This window comes from Gopherus evgoodei, chromosome 1 (genome assembly GCF_007399415.2).
Source record: "Gopherus evgoodei ecotype Sinaloan lineage chromosome 1, rGopEvg1_v1.p, whole genome shotgun sequence".
Classification (NCBI taxonomy): Eukaryota; Metazoa; Chordata; order Testudines; family Testudinidae; genus Gopherus; species Gopherus evgoodei.
In genome coordinates, this window is record NC_044322.1 from 82,688,339 (window position 1) to 82,702,296 (window position 13,958).

The window sequence follows — 13,958 nt, forward strand, 5'->3', positions numbered from 1 at the left end:
ACAAATGGGGAACCCAGTCTTTAACTAATAGTAGTGAATACTTTATTTGTTTCATCTGAATAATTGGCGTACATGGGTGCTCAGCATTTTTCAAAATCAGCCTACTTATTTGGGTGCTGAAATAAGTATTTGGGACTCTAATTTAGTCTCCAGTTTTTTTTTTAAATATTAGCCCATATCTAGAACAGAATATTTATGATAAAATCTTGCCATATTTCCATCCTCAAAAATCAGTCAGAGACCAGTCATGGGTCCATTAGAAATACCTAAAACAGAAAGAAACTCAAATAAGCTACATTAATTTAACAGAGAAATAGAATATATGGTGTATTTAGAAGTACTAAACTGCACTCCAATATAAAATGTTTTAAATATAGATATAATGCTAGACTAGTTTGTTCTGATAGCACCATTCCCACCCTCACCTTCTCCCAAAACCTAGTCTACTCTCAATGGTTACATACAGATGCTTCACATTTTGAACAGTAAAGCGCCATTTACATCAGTTGAGACACTAACCCTGGACATTTATTTCAGTATTATTGAATTGATTTTAAAGTATGTATTTGTTTTATGTGGAAGCTGTAACATTAACATTCATCCTTCGGTTTAAATATACACGCAAAAATGATGAAATGTGGAAAATTGCTTTTAATTTGCAAATGTATGACTTGATTACACAACATTACCCAGGTTTTAATAACAAATCTGTATTGAACGTCTGGTTTGGTTTGGACATGAATGATTAATTGCAAGCAGAGGGTATAAATATTTAGAGGCACAGAAGGAATACAGGATTAAACCAATCTTTCTGACTACAAGTAAATTGCCTGTTAAATATTATAAGACACTGAAATTCTGGTGGAGTTTATAGGGCATACATGGTCAGAAGAGGGAGCTCTTGAACTATTACTCAGTGTTGTTGGAAGTCAGGCTGTAAGCAGAGTAAACCTATATTCCTTAGCAAATTATAATTAAATCTGTGAATGTTTGAAAGAAGCTCAGTGAGGTGGTATATCTAGTGTGTGAATGGTGCCTTATATATATATATAAATGAAATATGAAAGAAAAAAAGAAAAACATGACTGGAATGGATAAGGATTGCAAAAGAAATCAACAGTTATCAATATGGCAGTAGTTTTACCTTAATATATATTTTTTCCTCTGGTATTAATCACAACAAATGAGATATGTAAATTCTAATCTGGTAGAAGCTTTTAAAATGTTTAATTGTATGACTTGCTAAGAGATCGGTGAGAATTTTTACTTAAAAATTAATCCATCCCCATCTGTAGACCCAAGTAGAAAATATTAGTAAAAATCCATAATACACAAATTGAGCCAAGACTTCAAACCTTACAGTACTCATCCCTCACTCTTAGAGCCTGCAAGGCCAGCCTGATTTACCTGTAGGCAAGCTGGATTAAAGAATTCCCTGCCCGCTTCCTGCCCTCAGGGAGGTTGAGGATCTGAGGGTAGGGAGCAATTTGTATCCTGTCCCAGAGGGGTGGGAGACCCTGGGGATACGGTTGGAGAGCAAGCAGCACCTGTTCTGGCTCACTGCTCCAGCCTGTTGGCTCTTCCCTCAGCATGCAGGTGATGTCTTATCCCCTTTCTGGCCTTGGGTTGGTTTCTTTTTGTGTGTGGTGGTTTTTAAAAAAAAATCATTTTTTTCTCTGGTAGATGGGGGTATTCCTTGAGCTAGGGGCCCTGTGCAAGTGCACCTGGTTTAATCCAGGTCTGCCTGTACGCCACGAAGTCTGTGGTAGATCAAAGGAGAGCAAGTGCACTTCTGATTTAGGATTCCTCAGCAAAGCCACCCATTCTCACGGGCTACTTCCTGCTAGCTCATACACCTCAATGAATCACAACTGCAGCAGTACCACCCAAGGAGAGGTGTGGAGGTAAACAAGACATAAATTTAGAGTTTTTCAAAACATTTTATTTAATACTTAAAATTAATTTCAAGCATATAGTCCTAATAACCAGTGGTCTCCATTTACTCACAGGACAAGTACATCACAGGCCTTGAGACTGCATGCTTTCCTCACACTGCTCTACTAGTCTCGAAGGACAGTCTTTGACTATCTCAGGGCACCACTGAGTGTGCAAAGCCCTCTGGGAGCAATCTGAGCACCCTGCACAGCAGCATTTGACCTTTGTAGAAGGGACAAACCCTTGGCCAATCAGTACATGCACTGAAGAGGAGCACATGGCTTTACCACAGTGCAGAAGAGGGAACTTCTGTCCTGGGTCCCTTCTCCAAACTGCTGAGGTGAGACACCATGGGACACAGCTTCTGCTGTGTACTGTCTTCATGAAGGCTGCCTGGGTTCAGAGTCATAGTGCTTGTGGTGCAGCTGCCAGGTCCCTGCTCTTTCCTCTCAGTATGGATGCCCCCATGCTTACAGCAACCCTGAAGAGTCACTGTGAACATGTGTGGAACAACTGACTCTCCAACAGATTCCTGTTTTGGCCTTTTTCATTGGTGATGCAGGCACAGGAGTAGGGATGAATGGTTAAACTTTCCAACCCCCATACCGGTTAAAATAGACTCAGACTCTACTGAAATAAGATTTAGAGATCTGTCAAAGTACAACAGCATGTACAAATGGAACAAAAAAAACCTTTAGCAGCCACTTGAGGATCACTTTTTTAAAAATATGCTTAAATGAGCAAATGGCATTAAGCAACTGATTTCCAGTTTCATTCTTTGTGAATCACTGAAGAGCTTTGTTAAATGGAAGCATTCAGTAAAGTGATAATAGGAAGATGTTTGATATTTACACGTTTATTAAAAATGGCATTCTGAAGAGAACACAGAGTGAGAAGGAGGCTTTTGCTGTCATCACAGACCCTACACACATACCTCTCTCTCTTTGTGTTAAACCATACATGCATAATTAACTGAACAAACTGTTTACCTTGAAACAGCAGAGCTGCTCCTCAGATTTTTCTAGAGATTATATTTTTAATGTAATTCAATCTCAGCAAACAAAATGTGATGTTATACTGAATGCTGTTTCACTTAGAATGACAAATTTGAAACATCATGTTGATTCTGCTGATAAATCTTAGAAAGATTTTCATGCTGGAGTCAAAATCACAAGCTGAAAGCATGAAATCATTAAGGAGTATATTGCCTTTAACAATAGAGACAACTTGGTATTGGAAAAAAAAATCATTCTAGGTGCTTTTGATGTCAATAAATGGAACTGAGCTAACTTATCGGGTTTATGGTTTTCTGAATTCACATACTTATTTCTCTATCTGTATTTCTAAACATTTTCACACTTCCATCAATTCTTTAAATACATTGCTGTTTCCATGATCTCAGCTAGACTGCCATTGTTTCTTCTTCAGGAAGAACAAACTATCACAAACAAATCATGAACTTAAGGGAAATACTCTTTAAAATAAAATACTCTTTAAAATACACCTAATAAAATAAAAAAGAAGGCAATTGTGAAGGAACAATTATCTTGATTTAAGCTCAGAATCTGAGACCTGAGGTTTCTGTCTACCTTACATTTCTTACTGACTAAAATTACTGAGGCATTGCTAGAAAGTTTTGTTTTATGGCTACAATTAGGCTAAAGATTTCTTGTAATCCCAATTACACATAAATGACAGTTCAGCTATAAAAGAATAAGAGGAAGTATGAAAAGAGTTAATTCTATCTAAAGATTAATTATACCATTTTCTAATTTTAATATTTGTTTTAGATCAGTTAAATTTATAAAATATATACTTATGTATTACATATGGGTGTGAAAAGATGCAACCAAACAATGTGTATCAAAATCATATAAATGAAAACATAGCAGAAAACGTCTCAAAGATACAGGAGATGAAATCTTGAACACATTTTAGTCATTATGACTTTTGGCATTGACTTCAGTGAGTCCAAGATTTCACGCAGAAGGTATTCCATAAGTCTTAGGAAAAATGGTAGTAATTATTAGTTCCTTTTCATCATTCCAGCCATAAATAAAAGGGAAGTATAAGAGAAAATTACCATTGTTCCAACATTTTGACATATGAGCTCATAATTATCAAGAGAGTCCTATCATATAAACTCTCTTTACATTTATTTCCAAACCAAAAAATCCAACCAACCAAACAAAAAACAACAACAGTGCATTCAGTTATAGTCAGATAAGATTAAATCCTCAGTAGCGTCTGTGTTTTTCCTTTTTCTAGACACATGCCCTCCCTTTTTTGTAACTAAGGTGATTTTTAAAAAAACCTCTTAACCTGAACATAATCATAAAAAAAAAAGAAAAAAAAACCACCTTGGCTCATTTAATTTGTCAGAGTTCCACTACAGATGTGTGGAATTCTATAGCCTGAAATTCACATCTTAATAACAACAAAAAACTCCCAACTGTTGTCTTTGAGACTGTCTTAACATCAAAACCAATTTTGGTCCAGATCATCCATTCAGCCAGAATTACCAGTGAGAACAGATCTACCCCATCCTTGTGAATGGGGAAGGGTGAACCACTCCCATGGCATGAACTTGGATTGAAAGAAAGATCCATCTCTGGCCTTAGGGTTTCCCTGAATACAGAGATGGCCCTAGGAAGGAAGATAGCCATCCATGAGAATGTTTAGATGTCCCACAAAGTATACTGAATGTCAGCTAGTGAGGGAATCTCTCTTTCCATGCGTGGCAGGACCTAGCAAAACCACCAATGTCCAAAGATCAGAGTAGCCACCATTTTATCTTTTAATCTTTGTGTGTAATTATACTCTTTGACTAGTAAACTTTCATACATCTTCATGTTAGGATAATAAGTGTGGGGAAAAGAAACATGTATTATTATTTTTTTTAAAGTAAGAGTGAATGTGTGTGTAAGTGAGAGAGACTCCCCTTTGGATAGGCTAGAGTTCACTTCGTTGCCCTTCTCCAATGCCTAGTAATAAAAACCCAACTCTCATAGAAAAGCACCTGGAGATCCAGAGTTCAGTCTCTAAGGATTTTCAGCAAGGATTGCACAGGATCAACCGCCCCACCTTGAAGTCCCCAAAAGAACAAACTTAATTAAATACCAACTTTATGCAATCTTATAATAAAGAAACATGATAACTAACTTGATTTTTACAACATAACATGGCCATTTCCCACTTCTACTGAAATTGTTAGCCAGTCAGTTAACTGATTAACCAGCCACTCAGTTAAGTATATTGAATTTTAAAAAACAAAAACAAAAACAAAAACTGTTACAAGAAAATACAAAACTGAGAATAGAAAAATATAAACGACTTTTTCCCCGATTATCACATGTAAAGAAAAGTTGGTGAGTCATACTAGTTGAGACAATTTAACTAAAGCAGTTTGGCTAATCAAACAACTTTAAAGAATACAATTAAAATAAAAGAAATTAACTTTTCCTCCCTATTTCCCCTTTCTATATTTAATACTGTCCATGCTTCCCTGTTTGAGGGCTAACAATATCACTACCCTGCTGCAAAGTGCTTCAGAGTTAGGTAAAACAGCCTGCTTTCTGCTTCTGGGCTCAGCATCTCCCGCTCAAACAGGTCACATGGCCTTTTGCAAAGCAGCTGCCTTGACTGCTTTCCCTCATGGAGTCTGATTCCAGCAACAAGGATACCCAAAATTACCACACCCATTCCAGAAACTTCTGCATGTGGAGTGCTAAATCTGCCTAGCCACAGTGACCAAGACACAACTCACTTCTACCCAGCCTCCCTCCATAGACCTCTTAAAGAGATATTGCCTTACTAGGTATGTGGGTTCCATCATATACAGACTTAGAATGATTTGAGGAGTTTATGTATATCAGGGATAGGCAACCTTTGGCACGTGGCCCACCAGAGTAAGCACCCTGGCAGGCTGGGCTGGTTTGTTTACCTGCCGCATCCGCGTTTTACCGTCCCGGGGAAGCAGTGTTGGCCGAGGGATGTGCTGGCCATTGCTTCCCGCTGCCCCTATTGGCCTGGAGTGGCAAACTACGGCCAGTGGGAGCTGCGATCAGCCGAACTTGTGGACGTGGCAGGTAAACAAACTGACCCGGCCCACCAGGGTGCTTACCCTGGTGGGCCACGTGCCAAAGATCGCCGATCCCTGCTGTATATGGTGCTGTCATGTCAGTGTATTCTTTGAAGCTATTATTTTAGTCTTTATTTTCTAGGAGTTATTATTCCATAGTTTGATTTCTGCAAGGGTATAAATACATTAAAAAAAATGACATTCATATCAGTAGTGAAATATATTGTCCTGTATAATAGTTTATACAGCAAAAGTACCTGAGTATATGGAATTATAGATTTTGACATTAAATAAAATGAAACTCTCAAAATATATTTAAATTCTATGGATCAAATAGTTTGCTATTTAAAGGGTCTTGAGGAGCAAGGGGGACGAGGGTGAAGATTTATGTAAATACACTTAAAAAGATAAGGCTGCAATTTAGCTGTAGATAAAGTATATTTACAATTAATATTAAAAGCTTTATAGACTATTTATAATTACCTGTTCATTACTCTGACAATTTTAATACTTCTGCATTCAGTTTTTGTTGTTATTTTTTCTGGTGCTTCTAGAAATACTTAGGTGCTGATATACTGCTTTGCTACAAAGGGCCAAATTATGCTTACAGTTAAACCTGTTCAATGCCTTTGACTGTATTCTGGACTTCTGTGGGATTGCTTAGTCAACAGAGAACATCAGAGGTAGAAAGCACAGGATGACATTTTTTAGTACATGACATACATGGATTCAGGAATATAGTTGGTTAGCGGTGGCCCCTCCCCCTCTGGGTTAGTGGGAGGCTACTCTGCCTCACTACATCGCAGGGTGTTCCTCAAGGTTGGAGAATTAACCGAGTGACTCTTGGCCTGTAGCTCTGATTAGCAGTCCAGGCAGAGCGATAGGCAGTAAGGGTTCTAGCCTGCAATCAGAGCAGTGAAGTGTCAGTGCCTCGGACCTGTATTCCGGGCCAAGCAGCAAACAAACTGTTAGTAAGCCAAGCCCTGAGTTGGGGTGGTGCGATACATAGTCTGGGTTCTCGGGCCTACACTCAGGGCTGAGCAGCAAACAAATAGTTCAGCTCCCAGGCCCTTAGTCGTGGTGGGACAACAAGTCCTCTGGTGTCAGGCCAGGTTAGAGCAAGCTAAACACAGTCTAGGGGAGCTCCAGCAGAAGTAGAGTCTAGTGTCCTCACTCAGCAGACGGTAGGCGGATGCAGGCCTCCTGGCCTACAGAGGGGTGGCAAGGGGGACATGGACCCACCCAACTCCACCAGGTCCCAGCCCAGGGCCCTAACAGTGGCAGAGAGGTGCAGTACTGAGTCAGTGAGGATCCGTCCGCAACATGCTGACCTTGTAGCAAGTCAGCTCTCAACCAGATGGTTCTCTAGTTCCCCTGACTATGTCCCATCTCCCTCTCAGGGCGTACCTGCGTCTATAAGTAGTCCTATGGATCGTCCAGGAAGAAGGCCAGCAGCAGTCCTGGCAACTCCTCTTCAGCTTGGTCAGTGCGTGGCTCTGGCAGCGCTGGCCAGTGTTCAGCACTGAAGGGTTCTGCAGCAGTCTCCCAGTTCAGGAGCAAGCAGGAGGCATCTGGCTCCTTCAGCAGCTGCAGCTCAACTGAGCTCGCAGACCTGCCTTTTGTACATCCTGTCCCATCCACTGACTTCCAGAGGAGGGGTGAGCACGGCCAGCCTCCACCCACCAGGGCTCTGCGAGTGGTCCCTCCACCTCTGGGTCAATGGGAGGCTACTCCAACTCACTACAAGGAGTATTTTTTTGTTCTTTTGTCTGGTCTGCTTTTGTCCAGTTACAAATTCTTTCAGCATCTGTTCCCTCATCGATTACATTCAATGTAAACAACTCCATTGATTTCAAATATGCTTGACTATTCTATGTATTTCTAGTATGTATGTACATTCTGTGTGTATGTGTGTATACACAGACTATATGTATAGTTGAAAATTATATTTGTTATACAGCAGGGACTCAATTCTGTAGACATAATATACTGGACATAATGCATTATATATTTACAGTATCTAATATATACAGAACTGAACTGCTACTCTCCAATAATCTCTATTTGTTAAAAAACAAAGGCTATATATTAGCTACTATTCTAGACCCTGGCTTTTGAAGAAGTCTGTCTACATCAGTTTATATGGATCCTATCACAATAATAGCTAAGTGCCACCAAATATATGGAGAGAGATTCAATCCCTCAACCCTCCTTCCCATAATGTTATGAGGGACTGGGGAAATAGTATGGAAATGTAGCTATAGAAGACTAGTATGTAATGAGCGAGGTCTGGTCTACACTACGCGTTTATACTGAATTTAGCAGTGTTAAACTGATTTAACCCTGCACCCGTCCACACAACGAAGCCCTTTATATCAATATAAAGGGCTCTTAAAACCGATTTCTTTACTCCTCTCCGACGAGGGGAATAGCGCTCAAATCAGTATTGCCATGTTGGATTAGGGTTAGTGTGGCCGCAATTCAACTGTATTGGCCTCCAGGCAGTATCCCACAGTGCACCATTGTGACCACTCTGGAAAGCCATCTGAACTCGGCTGCACTGGCCAGGTAGACAGGAAAAGCCCTACAAACTTCTGAATTTCATTTCCTGTTTGGCCACTGGGGAGAGCTCACCAGCACAGGTGACCACACAGAGCTCATCAGCACAGGTAACAATGCAGTCTCCTGAGAATCGAAAAAGAGCTCCAGCATGGACTGCGCGGGAGGTACTGGATCTGATCGCTGTATGGGGAGAGGATTCCGTGCTAACAGAACTCCGTTCCAAAAGACGAAATGAAAAAACATTTGAAAAGATTTCCAAGGCCATGATGCAGAGAGGCCACACCAGGGACTCAGTACAGTGCCATATGAAAGTTAAGGAGCTCGGACAAGCCTACCAGAAAACCAAAGATGCAAACAGAAGGTCCAGAGCAGGGCCGAAAACATGCCGCTTCTACGCTGAGCTGCATGCAATTCTGGGGAGGTCCACTACCATTACCCCACCCTTGTCCGTGGATTCTGAGGTGGGGGTAGTAATCTCAGCCATGCCTGAGGATTCTGCAGACGGGGAAGATTAGGAGGAGGAAGAGGAGGACGAGCTTTCAGAAAGCACACAGCACTCCATTCTCCCCAACAGCCAGACGCTTTTTCTCACCCTGATGGAATTACCCTCCCAGCCCTCCCAAGCCACTATCCCAGATAATGAAGCCATGGAAGGGACCTCTAGTGAGTGTATCTTTGTAAATATAAAACATGGTTTAAAAGCAAACATTTTTTTAATGATTAATTTGCCCTGAGGACTTGGGATGCATTCGCGGCCAGTATGGAAAAGTCTGTTAATATGTCTGGGGATGGAGCGGAAATCCTCCAGGGACATCTCCATGAAGCTCTCCTGGAGGTACTCCAAAAGCCTTTGCAGAGGTTTCTGGGCAGGGCAGCCTTATTTCGTCCTCCATGGTAGGACACTTGACCACGCCATACATGTAGCAAGTAATCTGGTATCATTGTGTGACAAAGCCTAGCTGTGTATGGTCCCGGTGTTTGCTGGCATTCGAGCAACATCCGTTCTTTATCTCGCTGTGTTATCCCCAGGAGAGTGATATTGTTCATGGTAAACTGGTTGAAATTCAGGAATTTAATTAAGGGGACAGAGATGGTTGGGCTGTTTGCCTGTAGCTTAAAAGAAATCCTTCCCTGCATTTAGCCAAGCAGGGGGAGGGGAGGGTGATTGGCTCTGAGCTTTTTCGCATTTGTCTAGCTGGGATCTTCCCTGCTACCAGCCACGTGGTGCGGGGGAGTGTGGCTAGCAGCGATCTTCCATGATACCAGCCACATGGTGTGTGGGAGGGATAAAGCAATAATCCCAGAGAATTGGATGGGGGCGGATCTAGTGCTGCACATTAACAGGAAAGAAGCAGCACTCAACACGTTTTGCTTGCTGTTTGGGAAAGGAGGGCCCTGGATATATGAAGGCTGCAGAAGCCGAAAGACTATGGCTTACCATGGCCACATGCAAGCCGAATTCTGCTGCCCGGACCTGCATCTGTGATCTCTAACACCAAAGCCGCAGGCACTCAATATTAAGATGCAAAATGCGACCTTGTAGTGACATCACATGTGCTATGTAAGGTGAAAAGGGTTGTTCACCGTGAAAGAGTATAAGCATTGTTCTGTAAAATGTATCTTTTTAAATACTTCTCTCCCTTTTTTCCCTCCCTCCTGCAGCTGCAAATTTTTCAAGTCTCCCTCCTCCATCCTGAAGGCTATCTCAGATAAAGTGGCGGAAAAAAAAGACACAAGACGAAATGTTCTCGGAAATCATGGAAGTGACCCGCAATAAAAGAGCTCATCAGAATGAGTGGAAGGACATGGTATCAAAGTACAGGAAAGATGCCAGTGACCGTGAGGACAGGAGAGACCAACATGAGGAGAGGAGGGACACTCGAGATGACAGGTGGCAGCAGGAAGATATGAGGTGTCGGGATGCAACTCTGCGGCTGCTGCGTGATCAAATGGACATGCTCTGGTGTCTGGTGGAGCTTCAGGAATGGCAGCAGGATCACAGAGTGCTGCTGCAGCCCCTGTATAAAGGCCCTCCCCCCTCACCATGTTCCTTAGCTGTAGAACTGATAAATTAAATTGTTTTTAATTGTTCACTTTATTAATGTAACTTCTGTTCACCATTCACTACACTTGCCTACACTGTAACTTCTGTTCCATATTGTAATTCAAACCCCATTTTAAAACACTCACTCCATTCTGTAAAAGCTTCCTCCAACCTTCATTTTTGCAAACCCTGCTGTAATCTTATTAGTTTAGTTTAGATGTGTGAATGAGGTATGTATGAATGATGGAATCAACCTCCAGCCCCAGCCTGTCCTGATGAGATAAAGTTCAAATATCAACGGCTGAAGACCTAGACAACAGCCCTAAACAAAGTAAGAAGCATCCATCCTAAAAAGAAAAGGACAACAGAACAACAGAAGGAAGATCAAAGCCAGGTCCAAGGCTGAAAGTCACGCCTGCAATTGATGGGTGATCAATCTAAACCCAGAGGCGGCGTGACCCAGCAAGACCTATAGACTTTTAATCCAAACTAACAGCCTATAAAAAAGAAGGGTGAGATGAGAGACTCTGGGTAATATTCTGCTGCCAACATGGAAGAACATCGGTGCCTGCCCAACAGAGATCCAGCTCAGCCTTGTGCCCAGCTTTCCTGGCCAGTTAGCTGCCACAAGCTACGAACCCAAGCTGCAAAATCAAGCCATGAACTTAAGCTATCTTCAGGACTGGTAACTATGCAGCAGCTGCAGAACCTCTGATGGATGTGTGTGTGTGTGTGTGTGTGTATAGGTATTAGGTATAATGTGAATGTGTGTATGTGTGTGTGTATAGGTAATAGGTATAATGTGTGTGTATAAGAATTAAAATATTAGTTATTAGTCATAAATTGTTATCATAATAAATGTGGCATCTTTGTCTTGTCCCATTTAAAAAGATCCTGCTGGTTCTTTTTTTTTAACTGGTCTAATATAATTGATATAACATAGCCTCCTCACCCATCAGACGACTAAGAACACATTGGGGGAGGCTCCGTGTACCCGCCCATTCCACCCCAGTGGACAGCCCAACCAAAAGGCTGTCATTATTTCGAAATTTTTATAGAGGCCTTTTCCTTCTCTCCTATCCTCCTTCCAAACCCACCCGGGTTATCTTGTCAGTTCTCGCCCTCTTTTTATAATTAATTAATAAAGAATACATGATTTTTAAAAGAGAGTGATTTTATTTCCTTCGGAAACAAGCAGTAATCGAATGGGGAGGGTGGGTGGCTTACAGGGAATGAGGGGGTTTCATGAGGGAGAAAAAAACACAACAGTCACACCGTACCCTGGCCCATGATGAAACTGGTTTTCAAAGCTTCTCTGATGCGCACCACTTCCTGGTGTGCTCTTCTAATCACCCTGGTGTCTAGCTGCACGTAATCAGTGGCCAGGTGATTTGCCTCAGCCTCCCACCCCACCATAAAGGTCTCCCCCTTACTCTCCCAGAGATTCTGGAGCACACAGCAAGCAGCAATAACAATGAGGACATTGGTTTGGCTGAGGTCTGAGCGAGTCATAATGTGCACCAGCGTGCCTTTAAATGGCCAAATGCACATTCTACCACTATTCTGCACTTGCTCAGCCTGTAGTTGAACAACTCCTGACCACTGTCCAGACTGCCTGTGTATGGTTTCATGGCATCAAAGGGTAGGCTGGGTCCCCCAGGATAACTACAGGCATTTCAACATCCCTAACTGTTATTTTCTGGTCTGGGAACTAATTCCCTGGCTGCAGCCATTTAAACAGAGTAGTGTTCCTGAAGACACGAGTGTCATGAACCCTTCCTGGCCATCCCATATGGATGTTGGTGAAACGTCCCTTGTGATCCACCAGTGCTTGCAGCACCATGGAAAAGTACCCCTTTCGGTTTATGTACTGGGTGCCCTGGTGCTCCGGTGCCAAGATAGGGATATGGGTTCCATCTATCACCCCACCACAGTTAGGGAATCCCATTGCAGCAAAGCCATCCACTATGACCTGGACATTTCCCAGAGTCACAACCTTTTGTAGGTGTAGCTTAATGATTGCTTTGGCTACTTGCATCACAGCAGCCCCCACAGTAGATTTGCACACTCCCGACTGACCGGTAGCTGTCTGGCATTGCAAGTTTCCAGAGGGCTATCACCACTCACTTCTCGAGGGCTGCTCTCATCTTGGTATTCTGGCGTTTCAGGGCAGGGGAAAGCAAGTCACAAAGTTCCATGAAAGTGCCCTTATGCATGCAAAAGTTTCACAGCCACTGGGAATCGTCCCACACCTGCAACACTATGCGGTCTCACTGGTCTATGCTTGTTTCCCAGTACCAAAATCGGCGTTCAGTGGCCAGAACCTTCCCCATTACCAGCAGGATCTCCAAAGCACAGGGGCCCGCAGTTTGAGAGAATTCTGTGTCCATGTCCTCAACACTCTCATAGCCGCGCTGGCGTAGCTGCTCCTCCTCGACTGGTTTTGCAGGTCCTGGTTCCGCATGGACTGCACTAGAATGCACGAGATGTTTACAACGTCCATGATTGCTGTTTTGAGCTGAGCAGAGTCCAGGCTTGCTGTACTATGGTGTCTGCACAGTTCACGCAGGGAAAAAGGTGAGAAATGGTTGTCTGCTACTTGCACAGAGGAAGGGATGAGGCTGTACCCAGAACCATCCACGACAATGTTTTTTGCCCCATCAGGCACTGGGATCTCAACCCAGAATTTCAATGGGTGGGGGAGACTGTTGGAACTATGGGATAGCTACGGGATAGCTACCCACAGTGCAACGCTCTGGAAATTGACACTCGCCTCGGTACATGGATGCACATTGCCGAATTAATGTGCTTAGTGTGGCCTCATGCACTCGATTTTATACAATCTGTTTTTAAAAAATGGTTTCTGTAAAATCGAAATAATCCCATTGTGTAGACATACCCTGAGTGCCAATGTACTGCAGGCTATACTACAGTGTACACCAATGGGCAACTCATTTGCCCATAGTTAGTGAGCATATATACAGGGATAGAGGGGAGGCTGTCACAGCTAGAGCAGATCCCCCAGCCCTAGCTCATTCCTGTACTATTGTAACACTGACAGACCCTGGTGTTGGCAGGCAGGATTGAACCTGGGACCTCTTCAACTAAATATATTAGCCTCTACTTCAGGGGTTGGCAACCTCTGGCATGTGGCTCGCCAGGATAAGCACCCTGGTGGGCAGGGCCAGTTTGTTTACCTGCTGCGTCGGCAGGTTTGGCCGATTCCGGCTCCCACTTGCTGCGGTTCACCATCCCAGGCCAATGGGGGTGTCGGGAAGCTGCAGCCAGCACATCCCTCACCCGTGTCACTTCCCGCCGCCCCCATTGGCCTGAGAT